Here is a 5,468-nt window from a genome sequence, read left to right as displayed (position 1 = left end):
GGTACGGAGAACGGGTGCGGCCCCTGATTGATGATGTATCGTGGCATCCTTGCTCGAACTATTGAGGGTGAACTGTTGTTCTGCCTTCCTCCTCATGGTGTGAGCTTCTTCGTCTCTTCCTTTGTCCAGATGTGGTGTCGAGGCCCCCTCGGTTGCTCTCTTGTATGCTCCTGGGCGGAATTTTTAGGGTTGTCTCTGAAGGGACACCCTCCGGAGGTGCGGCCTTTGAGTCGGACGCGCCGGCCCTAGGGAGGCGGAGGAAACCTCCGGAATCGATGACAAAGTGGACGCCACCGAACACAGCTTCCGTGTCGTGAGATGGTGCCATAGAGTTTGGGTGAAGTGCTTCGTGGCGCGGCACGAACTCGAAGGACCCGCAGCGGATCGGATCTCTTGACTCTGCCGGCGTCGGTGATTCGAGTAAGAATGCTGCGTACGTGACTGTCAACACCCGGATTTTTAAGTCCAGATGCCTGTCATGCCATACATCGCAATCCCAGGAATATTGTTGTTGCGAGACATAACAGTTGAATATCATAAGTCATCATTCATTACATACCATAGTCGTCTTACAAATAGAGATCACACGATCCCATATTACACACAGAGTTGATCTAGGGATCAACATTCACCAAGTTCATAGTTTCATAGCGGAAGCGTAAAGTAGAAGGGACTCTCTAGTCCACAGGCCAACGCTTGACGTCAGAAGGCTCCCTAGTTGTCGTGGGCGTCCTGCTGGTCGTCTTCTTCATACTGTTGTTCTGCTTCAGAATCTGGCCATTTGAATAGCCAGGGACACAGTCGTGAGTACTTTAAAGTACTCGCAAACCAATACTAATGAAAGTGCTAACAATTCTAATAAGAGGGTACTAAGCTCTAGTTTATTTTGCATAAAGCAGATTTTGTTTCACAAACATTTTTGTAAACAACTCTTTATGTACCAACTAACTCAAGTGGGAACATTAGTGTCATTCCCACAACTACGTTGTGATTCCAAGTCAAAGTCTCCATTCAAGTTCAAAGTCATAAGTCACCCTTCACCATTCATAGTTTTCGAAAAGTTCTCGATGACGGAACAATGTATGGCCTTTCCAACTGTCCATAACCGAGGACGCGGCTATTCGAATAGGTTTAACTCTGCAGAGGTTGTACACTTGTGCCACAACAATTGCAATAGCTCGTCGAGGTAATCGTGCCCCGATTTATCGTACGCAGATACGCGAACTACCAATCATAACCTTTCATTTACACACCCTAGTATAGGCACCTCTCCCCATGAGCTTGGCCTCCCCGGTGAAGACCAGCTGTCAACTCTGGGAACTGCACAGGGCTTGGGCCGGACATTCACCTCATTTCGCATCATATCGTATCATCTCAGTTGTTTGTGGTAGAGGCAGCTTTCGGCATAACCCCGATGATGCTTGTTTAGAGGGAACCCATACTAAGACACACAAACTTCCGGTTAAGCCCTACCCGGATTCAGGTATTGTGGGGGTACGGTAAAATTGGAATGGTATCGCATCCGAACCCAACCATCGGTGTTTTTGTAAAATTCACCAAGTCATTCACCGATCATATTCACCTTCAAAAGAAATCATTCAATGGAATGCATCTTCATTCCAAGGTTTCAAAACTCCTTCAAAATCTCTCAATAGAATGACTCGTCATTCCAAGGTTTTCGAAATCATTTCGAGTTCCCAGCTTCCCACATGGAGTAGCCACTTTCAAAATCAGCACTAGCATCTATGCAAGAGGGATGCTAAGTATTTGGTTTGTTTCTAGGCTAAGTTTGATACTCTTGTACTAGTCCAATACTAGCCAAGTGAATCATGAATCAAAAAGTACTTTGATAAAACAAAGGTAAATAAGAGTTTGTAAAGTACAAACTGGAAATTAAGATCATAAGCCTAAAGTAAAATAGGGGAAGGCTTTGCTCATAGTGAGCTTAGCAAGTTGCAAGATTATTATCTTGCAACCGAAATGGTTTGCCTCAAGGCTAGCTTGCATTGGTGGTAGCTTGCTAACTTTGACTACTCTAGTAACCAACTTGTACTTTGACCAAAGTTAACTATAAAAGTAACCCATCTAGAAAACAAGTAAGAATTTGTAAAGTCAAAACTTAGGATGGGTTCATATAAGAAAAGGTAAGAAACATGGTGCCTTGCCCCAAGGGGCGTGCACCTTGCAAGAATATTAGTTTGCAAACTAAGTATCTTAGCTTGCAAACAATATCACGCTTGCATAGGTAATTTCTATCAAGTGCTTAGCTTGCCTTGGTTGAGGTGAGGGTCTAAGTTCTCTTCTCCTTCCTTGTTGTAGAAGTCCTCCTCTTCCTGCTGGTCTCCGGTACTAGCGTCTAAAATACGAATACGGGGTACACAATCATCATACCAAACTTACATACTAACTAAGTACATACAAGCTTCACACAACTTAACTAGCATCACACACTACCATTAAGTGGGTGGGTGTGTTCATCTTATTCCAGAAAAATAATTTCCTCTCATACTAACTTAGGTGTTACTTTTAATTACTTAGAGAAATAATTTCCTCTCATTATCTTCTTAAGATTTAATTTCTCTTATGAACAAGATATGACCTAGGTTGACTAAGGTCAACCTCTTCATACTCATCATTTGAGAAAATGTTTTAAATGAGGTTCCATACCTCGTACAATTTACTCTTAACAAGGGTAATGATTTAAGGTCACCCAATACTCAATATGAGATTATATAGACCAGGGTCCATAACTCATGTTGGAGTACTTGGGACCAAGATTTAAATGAGAGAGAAACCTCTCATAAGATTTAACACATAGTTGTAACTAGGTTAGCAACTACCATTGAGGTAGATTGCACCACCTCAACAATTCATTGGTTATTCTAACAATACTTGTACTCACACCAATACTACACTTAGAGTGCATTGGTTGTGTGGCTTGAGGAAAATAATTTCCTCTCCTTACATGTAAGTGATAGTTTCCATCTAGTGTTTGAGAAATACCTTTCTCTTACTGAAAACTTCTTAAGATTTAATTTCTCAACAATCATACATGAAATCATGTTGACTCAGGTCAACCATTCATTATCATTATTTGAGAAATAGATTTAAATGAGGTAAAATACCTCATACCATTTAATAACACTACCTATGATTTAAATCTCTTAGCAATTCATATAGGTGAGTTTGGCCGTGGGTCCAAACATCACATGAATTCATTTGAGACAAGATTTAAATGAAGCATAAGACTTCATATGAATTACTTAATAATTTTGGACAATATCAACTAGTTAAACTAGCCATATTGCACATTACTTAAACTAGGGCATGATCATGCAAAGTGACCACACCATTTTCTTGCATAAACAATTAGTGCAAGTCAAAAGTGAGCTAAAGGAGTTGGAAATTACTCAATACCTATTTTGGTTGATTTTTAAGAATTAATCTAAGGCAGAAAAGTCCCTGACTTGTTATTTTGGTCAGATTAATTCTACAAAGAGATTGACCATGAGGCCAGTGGCATTGGATAGATATTTTCCTAAGCTTTCCAAAAATATAAAATTCACTAGATTTGGTTTTGCCAATTTGAAATGGTTGAATTTCAAAGTGGAGGCAGTATTACAATTATTTGAAAAAGTTTAAAACCAATTTGAACTAGCTGGGCTGGCGGGAAAGCAGAATGGGCTGAAAGATTTAAACATGGCCCAAGCCAGCCCGGTAACGTTTCGGGCCAGCTGACAAAGGGGCCCGCGCGTCAGTGACGGTGGCTTACCGAAACGGTACGGGGTGGTGCGGGCCGTAGGATTAGATGGCGATCGGGCGGCTGTGGTTCGTCGTCGTCGTCGACGAGAGGCAGACGCGGGCACGGCGGAGGTAGGGGGTCGGAGCGGTCGTCGGAGCTCCGGCGGTCGACGGCGAGGTGCGCAGGCCGACGTTGTCGAAGACGGCGGTCCTCCCGGTAGCCGGTGGCGTCTCCGGGGAGGGCTCCAATCGGCGGCGGCGTCTGCGTCGGCTTGCGGGTCTCCGGCGTGCAATTGGAGGGCTCCGGTGGGTAATTGAGGAGAGAGATGGTCGAGGAGGATCGAGAGAGAGAGGGAAGCAAGTTTGGTGTGGAGATGGAGGCGGGATCGTCCTCCTTTTATAGCGACGCGAGGTGGCCGAGAGGTGCGGCGGAGCCGACATGGTCGCGGTGTTTCCGGCGAGTAATGGGGATGGGCGAGGGCGGCGCTAGGTAGGCGAGATCCGAGGCGAAGCTAACGCGCGTGATGGCGAGGTGGGGGACGGTGCGGCGACGACGCATTGCGTCCGTGCTTGCGGCGGCGTTCACGGGATCGTGTCGACGTCTCCGGCGGCGGTGGTCCGCGGGCCGTGGTTGCGAGCGTGTGCGGTGGATTCGCGGTGCGGCGCTGATGCTCGAGGGAGAAGAGAGGGGGCCGAGGGATGGAGCGGGGCGGCGGAGTCGATGGTTGGCCGCGGTGCGCGCGTCGGCGGACATGCGTGGCATGGCCATGCCGCTCCTGTCGCACCGGTGCGTCGTGGGCGCGTGCTGGCCTGGGCTGCGTGGTCCACCTTCGACTAATGGCGCGTATGAGCTTGCTCGGGGGACCAAGGGGAGCGCGTAGGGCAAGGTGGTCGGTGCTAGAGTGAAGAGAAGAGAGGGGGAGCAAGAGGGTATGTCCATGGCCGGCATGGCCATGGCTAGGCCATGTGTAGCTAGCTCCTCCTAGGGTTTTTGTGTGTTGTAGGGTGAGAGGGGACAAGGGAACAGAATGGTGTAGGTTGGGGTAGATTATGGGTAGTGTAGGACACTATTTCAAATAGTGTGTGTGAGTTCCCTATTTATGTTTCATCAAATTTTGCCCAAATTTGAATTGGCTCAAAAGGTTGACAATTTTGAAAGGGGTGTAATTGGTTTGGTTCTAAATGACCAGAGGCAAAGAAAGGTGGTGGTGGAATTTAGAAAATCGAAATATAGCAAATTCCCTAAGTGGGAGATTGTTCCACTTAATTAAAAGTGCCAACTTTGGATGAGCCTAGCAATTGATTAATAAGGATTTTGGCAGGGTGGTCTTTACAAAAGTTGCTCACCTTGATGTCCTCTTGGATGACATGCAAAGAGTTGGGAAAGTCTAGTTTGAAAAACTTGAAATGGAGAGGCTCAAAGTAGGGACCAGAATAATTATGGCAGATTTGACCATTATTGCATGTGATCCCCAATTGAGTTTGAAATTGATTTGAATTGGGTTTCTTGGATTCCAAAAGTTGTAATAGATGTTTAGCATCATTATACAACTAATGGTGAAGGCCAAAATGGGCTAGGGTCAAAATTTAGAAAAATGGCATAAGCCCTATGTGAGGTTTTGTGAATTTCTAACTATTTAAACTTTTATTTTTCTTGGCCTTGCTTTGACAAGGGTGAGGTTTATTTGGTGTTAGATGAAGTTGGATGAAAGGTTCCAACCATTTTG

This window comes from Lolium rigidum, chromosome 6 (genome assembly GCF_022539505.1).
Source record: "Lolium rigidum isolate FL_2022 chromosome 6, APGP_CSIRO_Lrig_0.1, whole genome shotgun sequence".
Classification (NCBI taxonomy): Eukaryota; Viridiplantae; Streptophyta; class Magnoliopsida; order Poales; family Poaceae; genus Lolium; species Lolium rigidum.
This window is presented reverse-complemented; position numbering follows the sequence as displayed.